The sequence below is a fragment of the Choloepus didactylus genome, chromosome 5 (genome assembly GCF_015220235.1).
Source record: "Choloepus didactylus isolate mChoDid1 chromosome 5, mChoDid1.pri, whole genome shotgun sequence".
NCBI classification, from domain to species: domain Eukaryota; kingdom Metazoa; phylum Chordata; class Mammalia; order Pilosa; family Megalonychidae; genus Choloepus; species Choloepus didactylus.
Window position 1 is genome coordinate 40,619,347 of NC_051311.1, and position 16,760 is coordinate 40,636,106.

The window sequence follows — 16,760 nt, forward strand, 5'->3', positions numbered from 1 at the left end:
CTATAGGGAAGTTCTGGGAAGTTGTACGTTCTGTTTATCTTTGTTGGGAGTCCTTTCTTCTCTTTTTTCCTCAGGGAAACCCTGAGGATATAGCCTGTGCATTTAAATAGACCTTGGGTTACAACAGTGAATAAGGTGGAGCTACTTCCTGACTTCATGGAGTTTAAGTCTCTCCATTTTTTTGGTTTCATCAGGTAACTATAATAGTGAATCTTTGTCTTTAACAGACAAACAGTAATGTTATAACTGTAATCTTAGCATCTTTAGACACAGAAATGGAAAAGCTTTGCAATTCTCAGCCTTCACATCCATCTTTGAGTTTAACCTGGTTTTCTGCTTCATCTAGGCCTTTAGTAACTAGCTTTCACACACAAACACACATACACATGCACACTTATATAAGTTTGGTATTGTGCATACTGAACATTTTTTTTCCCCCATCGAAGTGATCCCAATGACCTGTACAATAGATCTGTATAATAACATTTCCTTGCTTTCCTGCATTGGAAGTCTTCAGATAATTTTTTTGTGTGTGTGGGGCGAAAATGAAATATTTTTCCCTCCCAAGTGTCCTGTATTTTTCAATATATAGAAAGAGATGGAAGATTTTATAATACTCTCCATATACAATCAAGTCCTTTTGCAACGTTTTGCAAATTATCCTTTTCTCCAGTGATCACTGTGATCTAAACTATCACTGCTTAAATGGATAATATCATCACTGAATTAAGGCAATATTGTGATCTATTGGCATCCCTATTTCCTGCTCCAATCCTGCCTTCATATTGTATTTATACTTAGATATTATATTGTGAAAATAAATATAATATGTAATATAGCTTCATTTAGCTCTTTAATCTACTTTCACTTTTCACCAAGAAACTCCTAGCTCTAGTTATATTCTACACAATCACTCAGAGTAGCTGTTTATTTCCATGTCCCTCACTCACTGCCCAATCAACCTAGATCTTGCACTTTCTTTAGGATTCAGCTAAAATGTCTTTTTTTGTGATGCTTTTTTGTAACATCTTGATTTCAACATCATTCCTTGATTTTAAATGTTGTAACAATTTACATAGCATTTCACAGTTTATATAATACTTTAAATTTGTTGGTTATCTCTACAAATGTAATTTCCATATTTTAAAAATAGCCATTGTTTTAATATTTAATATTTAAAGACAGATAAAATCAGTAATTTGATAAGCAACTTAGTTACATTTCTGTAGACGTAAATTACTGGTCTAAATGGAAGCATTTTTCATGGAAAGTGAATGTATTGGTGATTGTTATGATAGATGGAATTCATTACATTATCTTATAGTCATCTCAGTTGCATAATCTACTTATTTTTGCTATCTTATAATTTATTCATAAAATGGTTGTGACTTTATTTGGGCACATGACTTTAAAAAAAAAAAATTTAGCTTACCTCTGCATACACTTTCCAACAGTGACTTGGTTCAGAGTATATGTGAGGGAAGAATAGGGATGGTGATTTAGGAAAGATGATTTATGGGTTAAATCATCAAACTGATTCTGCATAGTTATTAAAAATGTAAACATTTTTTGGGGGGCCCTTTAACCCAACAGTTCATGGTTCACTATTTTTTCCCAAATCTGAATTTATACATGGGTGAGCGGTATTTTATTCTATAGATGCATCGTATTAAAAACAAATCCAGAATAATTTTAACCTCTTTGCCAGATAAATCAAAACGGCTGATTGTATCCTAAACAGAATATTCCTAATTCCTCTGGGTTGAGACAGGTTTACCCGAAGATCATTTTTTAATAATTGAAAAACGTTACAATCATCCTAGCACTCTCCAGAAGCGTTAGCATGATTCAAGTGAATGCCACTTATTCTTGATAAACGATTTTTAATGTTGACACATGCTTGGACCTACAAACATTGGAAGGGTCTGAACAAGGTGCTTTGAGTGAGAACTTTAAAGTAAGTGTAGTGTTGCTCTTTTACAGGTTTCTAAGGCGATGGGCAATGCAAGTTCGACCAGCTGAAGTCCAGCTTGGCCAAGCAGCTGAGGTGCAGCCTCAGAAAAATAACCGTTACGGCTTTCTGCTCGGGTGGCGACGCGCCTGCCCACCCACCTGGGCGCGGGAGTGTCGCGCGGGTCCTCGGTTTGAGATCAGCGGGGTGGGCACCTCAGACAGCGTCTCGCATGCAAATGAGCAGCCTCGGGCAGAGGCTACCGCGGCCCACTCCCACCCCCCCCCCCCTCCGCACCACGTCCCTTGTCTTGCCAGGACAACACTCCGTACACCGGCCCAGCCCTCTACTTCGCGCGCTGGGAAAAGAGCGCGGCGGTTAAAACCGTTACCACCCCCTAGTTTTGAACCGGTTCAAACTTGGCTTTCAGCCCCCACCCCTCGGCCCCTCCCCCTCCAGCCCCGGGAACTCCAAGGCGGCGGTTCCCGCCAAGAACAGCGAACGCGTTGTCCCGCCTCCGGCCGGGTACCCGCCCCCCTCCCGCTCCCTCCCGCCCCCCTTCCAAGCTCCTAGCTCGCGGGCTGGGCTTCTGGCTTCCATACAACTCCCTACATCGTGGCCTGCCTGCCCACCGTCTTCTTGAGAGGCGCCGTGTGTCTGATGAAAGAACAAAGAGAAGGCGGCTCCGGCACTTGCACACCGAAAACCAGCGTCTCTCAGACTGAGCCCTACACCAGTGCGCGCACGCGCCGGCCCGCGCCCGGGTGTAAGTCCTCAATGTGCCTCTGTGCGTGGGTCTCTCCTCGGCGCCTCCGAGCTCGGCTGCCCTTGTGATTGGACGAGAGCCTGCCTCTCATCCCGCCAATCGGGGCGGCGCTTGATTGTAGTGGGGGGGCCAAATAAAAGCGATGGCGATTGGGCTGTCGGGTTTGGCGCTCGGTCCGGTAGCGTCCGACACCCGCTGGGACACTGAAGGCAGTGGAGAACCGGCAGCCGCTGTGGCGCGCGGGAGCGGCGCGCGGGAGCAGCGCGGGCTGGGGCGAAGGACGAAGGTAACGCATAGCTGTCCGGCGGTGCTAGTTGACTGGGCTCTGGGAGTCCAACTATGGGCGGCGGCGACAACAGGACATCACCACCTCTTCTTAGCCTGCCCCTAGGTATCGCCCAGAGATGGGTTTACCCGGAGGCACCGCTTTTGTATTCGGTGGGGGGTGAAGAGCGATCCCTTGCAAGGGGGTAACGAGGTCCGGACTGACCCGAGCGGCCCACGAGTGGGACAGTAGCGGACCCCCCGGAGATCCAAGGCGGGAGTAGGGGCGGGTGTTCGGAGGGGGGGGGGGGCGTGTGGAGGTTTTTTTCTCCCCATTTCTGTTTCCTCTGGAGGCGCCGGATTTGGGGTTGGGGGCTTTCCGGTGCCCGGTACTGGGTGGCAACCCCGATCCTGAAGTCTCCTTTGTGTGGAGCGGCCGCGCCGGGGCGGCGGGAGCGCTCCGGGTGTGACGGGACAGACACAACTTGGTGGGACCTCGCCACCGACTCTTCACTCAGACAAAGGACAGCTTGTGTCTCAGGGAAGGAGCTCGGGCGTGAGGGAAGGGGACAGTGACACTTAGGTCTGCGACAACAGACGGGAGAGAGGCGTTTAGGAGATTCTGGCCGCGGCAGCCAGAATGGGAAGGATTCGGTCCCCCCACGCCTCGCACACCCGGCGGCGCTGCCCCGCCGCCTCCCTACCCCCCCGCCGAACACGCAGACTCTTGGGGCAGTGTGACCGCAGTTACGGTGGGACAGTATGCCCGAGAATCGAACTCTGAGCAGCTTCAACTGTGACATTTCCCCCCAAAAACAACCTAAAAATCCTGCAGTCTACAGCCTTTCAAAACAAGGAAATTTCGGGCTGCCTTAGCCTTATTGATTGGCTTTTTGTTAAGTTTGAGGGAAGAGTGGCGATACACTCCCCTTTATTGGTTTTGTTCTTTTTGAGCACTTTCCGTTGAGTTTCCACTTAATACTATATTCCCTCCCCATTCCCCCCACCTCCAAGATATCTATGCCACAGGGTTACTTTTTGAAAACGGAAGGAATCGAGAGACACGAAATTTTGGAAAACTTGGAAATTTTGGAAAACTTGGTGAATGCCTAGTGACCCCTCACTCTCTGTAAAGAATCATAACCTCAAAAAAAATTATAAGCTGTTTTGGCCAACTTGTCTAACACCTGAGAATGGCGACAGGTGCTGTAATTGAGTAAGCGATTATTTCTCAAATCTCTAGGGGTTGAATGAAGATGAGGTCGAAATAGTTGATCAAAATAAAATGCGTAGACAAATGTGTTGTTATTATATAGTTATAATCATATAACAAATTATAATTTGTTATTAACTGGTCTTGTTTTCTGTGAACAATAGCATTTTGAGTCAAAAAAAAACTAAGGAAGAAATGTTTGTCGTCTAAGAAATTGACTGTGCTGCCCACAGTTAAACTAAACTTCCTTTGTTTATCACAGTCTGTAAAATCTAAATTCTTTTGGAAATAAAAGTCTGCCTTCTGTATTTAAAACTGTTTTTGTTCCAGGTTTATTTTCTAGGTTTCAAAGACCATTATCAGTTTAGTTTTATTGCATTTTAATGAACATAAAAACACTTTTTTTTTTTTTTTTTAACACTAAACCTTAACACTAATGCCCGCACAGTTGAACATGGTATGTACTTTTGGAGTTTTGCAGTTTATTTTCCATTTCTTTCGTTCATGAGCATTAGCAATTACTTCCCATTTAGTAATAAAATGCAGAACAAATATGTAATCCTAGCTCATTTATTCATAATTTTATTTGCAAGAAAATGAAAGCATTTAAGATGTATTCTAATTTCCTGTTTATAGTCCATAAAGTTAGGAATCAATAGGATTCTAGGACCTGTTCCTAGAAGTAAAGGTAAAAATCCTGTTATCCCTTTTTGAAGATGTATTAGGGAATGTGATGTTTAAAGTCCTGAAAACGATTTAGGAAATTTGTGTCCTAAATTCTGATTTTGGGGAGGGGATGTGTGTGTGTGAATATATTTAAAGAAAAATTTAGAGAAACACAGGCACTCTTTAATTTACATTGTTCTGTCTGACGAAAATTTAGTAGGCATCAACTAACTTAGGGATTCATAAAAATGGAGGTACAGAAGTGCAGTGTAAAAATCTATTTTACAAACATTTTGCAGTTTTGGACACCATTGAACAGACATTTCCTGATGCTGCTCCAGGTGTTGAGGGAGATAGTTAAGTAATGTTTACTTTTATATCAGTTACTGATAATTTTATATTAAAATATCTTGTCCACTTGTATGAGCTGAGCCAGTTATGCAGATTTTGGTAGAAATTTGGATGTTTTAGGATAAATTGTAATTTTGTCCTTCTGTTCTCTGTATTTGATAATTACTGTCTTTGTACTTGCCGCAAGATATTTTTGAAAAGGCTTTTTGGGAAGTTGATTTTTAAAAAATTATCATTTTGTGTGTGTGTGTGTGAGAGAGAGAGAGAGGTGGAATTGAGAATGTATTTAGTCAAGTTTAAGTACCAGATGTCATTAGGGCATTAAAAGTTCTAATGCTTTTATGCCAGTGTTGGCCATTTAAAAATTTTAGGCATATTTCCCCAGGCAGCTGTGATGTTTTTCCAGATTATCTTCCATCCTTTGAGCTGGCATGCTCTGGGAGTATGAATTAATTTCAGTATTGGCCTAAATAACAGTGTTTAAGAAAGTTGATCTGCTGCTTTTTAAAAACCAATAAGGAAAAAAATCTTTTGACCATATAATGCATGGTCAGTTACAAGTGATTTATGGATTAGTCTTGAAGTCTTCCTGGCAGCACGGATGATGAAATTTTTTCTGTAAATTATGAAGCGTTCTATATGCACAAGTGAAACCTTTAGTTTGGGGGACAGCTTAAGTCCAGAGGAAAAATTCATTAAATTCAGAGAAGGGCTCATGGTCAAATGATATTTGAGGACTTCCCTGAATTTCCAGGCACTCTTGTGTTCCTACAGTTTGTTCATACTTTTATTATACATGTATCAAATTGTATTGTAATCACTTGCTTATGCATCTGTCTCTTTTACTATACTGCAAGTGCTTTGAGGCAGAGGCTCTGTCTTATTTTTCTTTGTATACCTTGTACCTAGTTTGGCGGTTGCTGGAGAATAGGGGTTTAATAATTGAATGTGTGAAGGAAATTTAGAAAGTGTAGGGAAATAATTTGACAAACTTGAAAAACAAACCGTATATATTAATATATAGGTTGTGAGGAATTTTGAAAGTGCCCTCTTAAGAGGCAGTGATTACAAAGAAAAAAAACAGTCACCGCAAACAGGTTCCATGGTTTCTTGGATTCTGTTCTTATACTCTGTGATACTCAAAACTGGATATACTTTAGATGGAACTAATGTTTTTGAGGCAACTAGAGAGAAGCTTGATGCATCTGGATGCCCAGTATATGACATATGCTTAAGTTGATGAGTTGTTGATATTGATGATCCTTGAACAAAAATAGAAGGGAAAAGAGTGAGTGGGTAGTAAATCTCTTAATTGAAAGGAGTGTTCTTAAAATTAAAGAGTTCTTTACTGGAATAAATCAAGACAGATTTTGAAGCTAAAAACTGAAGTAGTGAAAACATGTAACTATGGGCCTTTTATTGGGATGCCCCCCCATTATTGTTTTAAAACTATATGATAAATGTAGATTAGCAAGTCAGAAGTTACAGCTGATTAATTTCAAAGATGGTTGCAGTCTTCTGTATCTTGCCACTGCACTACTCAGTACAAAAATTTGACAAAAGTGAATATTTATTAAAGTGCCTGCTATTTTCCAGTTGCTTTCTTTCTAATTCTTACAAAAACCATGGATAAGGAAACTGTAGCTTAGAGAGGCTAAGAATTTACCCAGGATTATCCAGTTAGAAATTTGTAGTCAGAAGTCCAACCTTAATTGTTTGACTCCATATTATCTACTCCATATTACCTCTATTATCCATGTTATCTGCTGGCCTTCAAGAAGAGTGAGTATGTTTGAATCAATCAGAAAGTTGCATTTTAAAAGTAAGTAATTCTAGTTTTGTGGGAGGAGAAATATGATGTCCTACACTAAAAGATATCTTTGAGGATTCTTTTCTCAGCTGGAGATGTAATAAATAGCATTAAAGTAGCAGTATAGTGGAGTTTCAAGAGTATAGTCGAGTTTCAAGTGTGCCTTACTCAAATCACATTTCTTGGGTTCCAATTCCTGATTTGCCAATTTGTACCTTGGACAACTTGTCCTCATGAAGTTTGAATTTCCTTATTTTTAATTGGTGATGATAACAACAGTATTTATCCCGTAAGGTGGTTAGAATTAAATGAATTAATATGTGTGAAACTCTTAGCACTATATCTGGCACAGTGTTTGATACATGAATTTTAATTATTGTGCCAGTATTTTTAAGAGTTGATGTAATTTCTTAATGGAAGTACTTAGTTTAAATATGTTTAGGATCCATTAAATAAAGAAATGATGCTGCATATCTATTTCTGTTTACTTAGAAATGTTTTTATTGGTTAAATAAAAGTTATTTATGTTGAATTTAAAATACTGAAACAAGTTAGACTTTTATAAAAGGAAAGCTTCTTTGAACCCTGTAATCCCATTCCTTACCATAACAGTTTGGTTTATATTCCTCCCCAACTTTTTCCTATCTATTCATATTATGTATTTTTTATAATTTGTACATATATTTTACAAAAATGGAATCAAGTTATTTAGTTCTAATGCAACTTTTTAAGGTCAATACAGAGATGTGCTTCACATTTTTATGTGCTTCATACTGTTCTAAGTTATGTTCATTATTTTATATACTGTATATAGGAGATGGAGAGATTAGTTAATGACTAGAGGTAGATTAAGGATGGTTTCAAAGCCCTGATCTCGTAAGCCCAGGTCAGCTCAAATCCATGCCTTGGCTTTTTTTTTTTGGTTTTTGTTCTTGTTTTTTTTTTGATTTTAAATTCAGTTTTATTGAGATATATTCACATACCATACAGTCATCCATGGTGTACAATCGCCTATTCACAGTACCATCATATAGTTGTGTGTTCATCACCTCAACCTATTTTTGAACATTTTCCTTATACCAGAAAGAATCAGAATAAGAATAAAAAATAAAAAAGAACACCCAAATCATCCCCCCATCTCACCCTGTTTTCATTTAGTTTTTGTCCCCATTTATCTACTCATCCATCCATACGCTGGATAAAGGGAGTGCGATCCACAAGGTTTTCACAATCACAGTGTCACCCCTTGTAATCTACATAGTTATACAGTCATCTTCAAGAGTCAAGGCTAGTGGCTTGGAGTTTGGTAGTTTCAGGTATTTACTTCTAGCTATTCCAATACAATAAAACCTAGAAAGTGTTGTTTATATAGTGCATGAGAATGTCCAGCAGAGTGACCTCTCAACTCTATTTGAAATCTCTCAGCCACTGAAGCTTTACTTTGTTTCATTTCGCATCCACCTTTTGGTCAAGAAAATGTTCTCAATCCCATGATGCCAGGTCCAGATTCATCCTTGGGAGTCATATCCTGCATTGCCAGGGAGATTTACACCCCTGGGAGTCAGGTCCCATGTAGGGGGGAGGGCAGTGAGATCACCTGGCCTTGGCTTGTTTTTTAAGGCCCACCAGTTAAGAATGGTTTTTAATGTTTTTTAAAGAGTTGTTAAAAAAAAAACAAAACAAACCCAAAGAAAAATAGTGTTACAGAGACTGTGTGGCCTGCCAAAGCTAAAATATTTACCAGGTAGTTCCTTATAGAAAAAGATGGCCACCCCCTGCTCTGAACTATCAGGCTGTACTTCCTCTATAAGTGGTACATAGTATTCATAGCATTCCAGTTTATCAGTGTGTCATCATACAGTAAACCAATCCTCTGTGGTGGATATTGCTTTCTCCAAAAATGTGAACATCTTTACATGTCTTTGAACATCTGTATGACAACTTTCTTTAAGAAGAATGCCTTTTCAATACTATGCACATTTCAAGTTTTAATGGATGTCTTCAGATTGCTGTCTAAAAAGACATTTTTAGTTCACGGAATCAACTTCATTGAAGTATAATTTACACACAGTAAAATCCGCATATTTGGAAGAGTTTTGACAAATGTATACACCTGTGTCATCACCAATCACTTAAGGTATATAACTGACCCCACCCCTAACTACCGATCAGATCTCTCATGTTCAGGAACTTCATATATAAATGAAATTAAATGGTATATACTCTTTTGTGACTGGCTTTTCTCATCCAGCATTTTTTTTTTTTTTTTTTTTTTTTGAGACTTTTGCTTGTAGCAGTTCCATTTTATTTCTGAGTAGTATTCCATTGTGTGAATATACCACAGTTTATTCATTTACCTGTTGATGGACACCTGGGCTGTTCTTAGTTTTGGGCTATTAGTAAAGCTGCTATGACCATTTGTGTAAGACTTGTGAACATATGTTTTAATTTCTCTTGGGATCAATACCTTGGAGTTAGACTGCTGGATCATATGGTAAATAAAGATTTAACTTTATAAGAAACTGCCAAACTGTTTTCCGAAGTGGTTGTGCCACCTGTACATTAAGAGTTACAATTGTAACTGTGCAAGAGTTACAGTTTCTCCACATCTTCACTGCCACTTGCTATTGTTAGCCTTTTAAAATTTAGATAGCTAATGAGTATGAAGTGTCCCACTGGGGTTTTAAATTGTATTTTCCAGATGATCAGTTGTGTTGAACATCTTTTTGTATGCTTATTGGCTCTGCCCTTTTGCTGGAATGTCTTCCCTACCATTTTAGCATCTCAAGATAGCTAAATAAAATAGCTACCTTATCTCCTTCTTAGAAAGAACCGTAATTTTTGCATTACACTTTTGTGCTTTTCTTTCTCCCTCCCGCCTTCATTTTAAGTTCAAGGGAAGAAATTCTGTATTAACCTATATGGCAGAGTATTTTTTTGGGGGGGTATGTAGTACATGCTAATTAAATGTTGTTGGAATTGCCACATAGGACTAGAGCCCTGAAAACTTGAAATCTCTTCTTTAGCAGCAAGTCATACATAAAATAATTAGTTAAATAGCCATACCCCCAAAACAGAGCCTGCAAGAATCAATCAAGTGAATTTTGCAAGGCTATACTGTTTAGCATCAAGTAAATTTTGCTAGCTGCTGCCATGATATTAATATTGTAAAGTTTTGATTTATATATATAGTAGATTGTTGATTAAAGTCAGAAAGCTTGAGAAACTGATGGAAAAATGAATGAGGAGCATGAAAGCGATGACTCTGCAAATTTGTCTTTTGATCGTCTTCATCTCTCAGATGTATTCATAAGAGCCAAATTCATATGTAGCATATCAAGCTGTCTCCAGTAGATTTAAAAAAAAGTGTTAAAAAGACAAACCTTATGACTGTTTTATACATTTTAGTGTCTTGGTTTTTTATACTCAAGACTGTCTTTTCATATATTGCTGAAACATGCTTGTTAGCAAACTCGAAAATTTAAGAATATTGGTTGATTTCCTTTATGCAGTGGAAGAATTTCAGACATCTTTAAAGCAGATTTTGAATGTTTTTGATGCAGACAAAACTATAATCTATAGTGAGATTTCATTGTATTCTGTTTATAGGTACGTGAGTTCCTACCATGTTCCTGTAAATAACAGAACTAACCACCATTTATTGAGAATCTTTACTGTGCTGAATATAGATGCAGTCTCTAAACATTTTTATCTGTGAATTTGTTGAAATCACACATTATAATTATTTAAACATGAACACCATGTATCATTTGTTTAATGGGAAAAGTAGAATCTGTCCTTATGATTATGAAAGAGTATTATGATCTGTCATACACTGGGTGGGAAAAAGCTGGTGTGTGTATCCTTTTTCATAAAATTCTGATCTGAAATATTCCTATATTCAAATTATTTAATCCTAGTACAAACAAAGTTGGCAAAATTATTTTTGAACAGCCAAACATGTAGGTCTCTGCGTCAGTGAGGGGTTCTGTTGGTATCCACAGACTAAAGAAATGGTACTTAGAAGCATTTTTACTTCCTGGAAAGAATTGATTATAGGGTACACTGAACTTAAGTACTGAAACTACCTACTTTTACTAGATTGTAGGATACCTGGAAATCCTGGGAGGTTCTGTAAATGTTCAGGAATTTGTAGTTTGAGTCACCCCTTCTATTTATGATTCGGTCTTCAGAATTCAGAGTGAATCGAATCTTATTTGAGACTTAGGATCTGAGGATTACAAGGAAGGCTGAACATGTAGGCAAAATTACTTGTGAACAGTTCTTAGGATGATGCCATATTACAAAATACCTTCTCTTTAGGTCTAAAACCAGCCCAGTTTTCTTCTGGGATGAGCACAAAGCACTGTTCTGTTGAGCGAGGAGTTGTTGGTTTGCACCTAGGGGCTAATGCTATATGAAAAATACTTTATCTTTGATTACTGAAATCACTCTGAGTGGCTAAATACAGTATGAGAGGCATGCAGAACAGGTTGTGGGACTGGCAGATTGATGTCATCTATCTCATGCTCATGTAGGCATATATTTACTGGCTGGGATGGTGAATAGATCCTTTGTATTTAATTCAGTTGAGTTTTCTTCATAAAATTTTGCTGAGTGTATGTTGTTATACTTGTGTAAGTTAAATTAGATGTTGGCATATTTGAGATAGAAGATTTAAAATAGGCTTCCTAGGAAGAAGAACATCTGGCATCAGACTTATCAACCTTTTCACTCTGTTTACTTGTATCAAATGTGTTGAAGAAATAACATGAATCTCATGTCTTATCTTTGAATTATAAATGAGCTGTATACCATAGCTTTAGCTTCTGGTAGATATTTTTTTGTTGCCATTTACATTCCACAATGTCTCCGTAATGAATATATACTCAACAAAGTAAGAGGATTTAGCCTGTAAAATAGATTTGCTTAGTTTTCAAAGAAAACTTTACATGTCAGTTTGGTTTGTGACTCATATATTCAAACAAAGTCTTTAAAACATTTGTGATAATACAGCTTTTCAGTTGATTTTAAATTTATATGGCTATTTTCTAATACATGTCTTTGTAAACTGATCCTGCTTTCTAATAAACATAGGAATAGTGGTTTGTGGTTTGTTGAACTCTGGAGTTTATTCTTGCTGGAAGGAGGAAAATAATCTTATTTTTGTAGAACACACATCACAGCAAAGTCGACCCACTTTTTGCTGCAGTAATCAAGTTAGTGTTACCTGTAATTCAGTTAAGATTGCCACGTTACTATAATTTTCATGTGCCTTTTAATTTTTTGGTATGACTTAAAACATGGCTACAAATACGAGCATCTTTTCTTTCTTTTGTATTTTACCCTATCATCAGTCACAGGCATATATTTTCCCTAGGTATTTCTTGAACAGAAATGCTGCTCTATATAGTTTCTCTTCTATAGTTGCAGGTACAAGTAATCCACAAAAGTGCAGGCACTAAAACACCTTTTATATCTTACACATTTGTATCTCACAGGATTTAGCTCTTTCAGAATGGTCAAATTCTTTTTTTTTAAGATTAAATTACTTCTGTTTTTTTTTTTTTATATTTTAATTCAGTTTTATTGATATAGTCACATGCCATACAGTCATCCATGGTGTACAATCAGCTGTTCACGATACCATCATACAGTTCTGCATTCATCACCCAATCTGTTTTTGAGCATTTTCCTTATACCAGAAAGAATAAAAATAAGAATAAAAAATAAAAGTAAAAAAAGAACACCCAAATCATTTCCTCCATCCCACCCTATTTTTCATTTAGTTTTTGTTCCCATTTTTCTACTCATCCATCTGTACACTGGATAAAGGGAGTGTGATCTACGTAATTTATTTTTAATTGTCATAAAAATATACATAAAATTATTTAAATCATTTTAAGTGAACAGTTGTTAAATATATTGACAATACTGTGTAACTTTCCCCACTTTAGTTCCACACTATTTTCTTCATCCCAGTCAAAATTCTTACTTACTTGATTGATAATATCTCTATTCCTGTAGTACCTCTATTGCTGTCTTTCCCAAGACCTCAAAACAAAAATCTTTAAGTTTCTTTTAGCACTTTGCAAGTCATTTGGATGGCATGTTTGGATCCAGCAGTCATGAGCTTGTGTATTTTTGTCATTCTTCTCCTTTTTAAAAATAAAGGCATTCTAGGAAGCAAAAAGATCCCTGGAACAAAATTTTTCTTTTCTTTTATGGGGGTAGGATGAAGTGTTTTGGTGCAGGTAGGGGTGGTTGTTTTAGATAGTTGGAGTGTCAGAATGGTGACCATGACTATTGGTGATACAGTGATGAACGATGGGTGGATAGGATAGGAAGGATAGGGACAAGATGGGTGAAAACAGAAGCAATTTGTTTAAAACAGGTTGAAAGATTATCACCTTGTTAGATCATAGTCACTTAATTTGGCACAGATACATGGCCAACTATCACTTGGATTCTATAGTTTTGACAGTTATAGTGAAGTATCCTTTGTTAAGTGTTCTTCATATAGATTTTTTGATCACTTTATTTTGTAATAATTTCAGACTTCCAGGGGAATTGCAAAAGTTGTACAGAAACAATACATAGAACTCCAACATACCCCCATCCAGATACCCATATTTACCATATTTTGCTGCATTTCCTTTCTTCCTACCCTCTCTCCTTTTTTTCTGTTTTAAATGTTTTGAGAGTTTAAATGTTTCCTCTAACAGTTGAAACTTCTATTTACTTTACATAGATTTTATTTCCTTTTTTTTTTTTAAGTTCAAAGAGTAGTCATTTCTAGGCTTTCATTCCTATGAAATATAAAAATATATAATTTGAATATATTGCCTGTTCTTAGGCTCTGCTAGGCAAATGGAAAGGATGCAGGCTCTTGCTATGATTTCTGATTCATATGGTGTCTGGATATACTTATGGTGGCTGTTTTCAAAGGTAGTCTGTGGATCCCAGGGGGTCTCTGAGGCCAAAACTATTTTCCTAATAATACTAAAATGTTATTTGCCTTTTTTGTTGTGTTGACATTTGCACTGATGGTGCAGAAGCAATGGTGGGTAAAAACTGTGTTAACACCTTAGCAACTGCAGTTAAAACCAGTTTTGTTTAAGAATGTTCTTCATGAAATAGTAAAAATTAAGTTTATTAAATCTCAATCCTTGAATATGTTTTTTTAATATTCTGTGCAATAAGATGAGAATGTGTATAAAGCATTTCTGCATACTGAAGTCTGATGATTCTCAAGGAAAAACACGTATGCCATTAAATTGTGAGCTGCTTTTTTTAAGGAATACCATTTTTCTTGAAAGAGGGGCTGACAAACTGATTATTCAGACTGGGGTATTTGGCAGACAGTTTCTTAAATCAAGTGAGCTTGTCACTTAAAGGAGAGCAACTGACCGTATTTATTGCCAATGATTACATTTGAGCTTTCAAGCTCAAACTTTGGAAAACCATGAGCTTGACAGCACTTAAAGACTTCTCTGATGAGATCAGTGGGTTTAACAAATATGATTTTTTGAAATATGCCAGCATTCTGGAAGATCTGCATAACTCAGTGGACCAATAGTTTTCAAATGAGGAAAGAGGTTGGAAAATTGTACATGGGTTAAAGAGCCATTCAAATTGAATAGACCAATGAATTTTGATGTGGCAGAGTACGAAAAGTTCATTGATAAAATTTCAGATTCTGTACTGCAACTAATCTTTAAGGAAACTACCACTGCTTACAGAAGTATGATTGTCTTGAGAAAAAGTATCTATGAGATTGAGTTGCAAGCTGAAGTAACTGCTTTCTTCATTGAACATTTTGTTTGTCATTTTTTAAAAATTGAGGTGAAATTCACAAAACAAAACCGTTTTAAGTAACAATTCAGTATATTCACAATATTGTAGAACACTACCTCTGTCTAGTTCAAAACATTTTCATCACCCTAGAATGAAAACTTGTACTCATTAAGCAGTCACTTCCCATTTTCCTCTTTCCCCCAGCCCCTGACAACCATCAGTCGCCGCCTTGGATATTTTATATAAATGGAATCATATGATATGTGTCCTTCATGGAACAGTTTCAGTGTAATATTAAAGCATGATGTCCATAATTACCTGAAAAGGCCCTACATTTTTCTAACTAAGAATTGAGTCTGGATTATCTTCAAATACTTCAACCAAAACAACATAATGGAGCAGATTGAATGCAGAAGCAGATATGAGAATATAGCTGTCTTTTATTAAGCCATATATTAAGGAAATTTGCAAAGATGTAAAAATACCCTTCAGTAGTTTTTTTAAGGAAAGTAGTTTTTTATAAAATCTTATTTGTTAACATGTAATAGCCTTGTTATTTTTAAACAAATTGATGTTCTAAAAAAGTTTTCAATTTTGGATTTTTAGTATGTCAAATATTGATAGATAATAAGCCATATAAACTAAAAATTGACATTTTTAAGAATATCAATGAATCTTCAGGCCAAAAAGCTTGAGAAGAGTTTATGGTGTTTTTTTCTTTAAATTTTCTGCCCTTTCTATTTTCTGTGATAGCAAACTACAATGTGAATAGTTAATGTCTAAACTGTGTAATATGTTCCAAATTCATTGATGTAGCAGTGGCTCAATTAGGACTTTATCCTCTTCTGAGCTCTTCTGACTATATCTGGTTTTAAAATTTCAGAATATCTCTTGCCATTTTGTTCCTCCATTCCCACTGCCATCATTCCAGTCAAGGATCTTGGCATTTATTCCTGAATTACTTCAAATACTCCAGTTTTCTGCTAATACAGTGTTTTTCAAGTTTTTTGACTGAATGGCATTCCAAGGTTGTCTTGACTATTTTTGTTAGTTATCTAAAAACATACCTCCTTATGGTGAAACCAAAGCAAATGTAAAAATCACGTACATTTGATGATGTTTTGTTGAGACTGAATATTCAGCCAATCTTAAAATAGAATGAAATAGCCTCAGGAATTTCAGTTTTATAATAAACCTGTTTCTTTAATTTGCTTTAATACTTATGCAGAGAATGGTTATTTGTGTAATGGTTATTTGTATAAGTAGATTTTATAAAATGGTGTTAGCTTTTAGTCTTTATTTTTTCAGGATAATCAGACCTAGTAGTTAACCAGAACAGGACAGCTGGCAATCCTTTAGTGTCAGTTGAAAATTCTGTAAAGCTGTTTTGATCACTGAAGCAATTTAAAGTTACTGAAATCTGAGTATTCAATCTAATTTATTCTTGGAATCTTTATTAGAAAAAAATATTGCATACTTTATTACTACTGGAATTGCTGTTAATATATTGCTGCTAGTTGGTGGGAGCAAAGTGCAAGTTGGTGGGCTCTCAGCGTCCCACTGGCTTTGGTTCTTTTGTGTGTATTACTTTTACCATACTCTGTTCCATGTGGTAACTTTACCTTGACCTTCCTTCCTTACCTGCTTTGGTTTTCTCCATAACACTCAGTACCATCTGACAAATATTTTACTTTGTTTTTGACTTTTCATCTAACTAGATTGTAAGTTCTCTGAGGCCATGGATTTTAGTCTGTTTATTGTTAAATCTTCAGTTTCTTTAACAGTGATTGGCAGATATTAGATGCTCAATAAATATTAGAATATGTGCATGTTGATGCTTTTCTCTATTTCTATGAACTCCAAACTCCTTCTCTTTTCTGTGTTCTGTACTTAGTGCTTTCTCAAGCTGGGGCAAAGACCATGTTTCTCTGTCCATCTTAAA

The 16,760-nt window shown here is 36.9% G+C and overlaps 1 protein-coding gene across 3 annotated transcripts in view; it reads left to right on the forward strand.

The window, feature by feature from the left end:
* The window catches only part of EZH2 (enhancer of zeste 2 polycomb repressive complex 2 subunit), a 121,798-nt gene that overhangs the window by 45,084 nt on the left and 59,954 nt on the right, over positions 1 to 16,760 (forward strand). For all 3 annotated transcript variants that reach the window (XM_037835921.1, XM_037835923.1, XM_037835924.1), the window contains exon 2: positions 1,984 to 3,003. The gene's annotated coding sequence lies outside the window, so the exon portion shown is untranslated. The remainder of the gene's footprint in view (positions 1 to 1,983; positions 3,004 to 16,760) is intronic.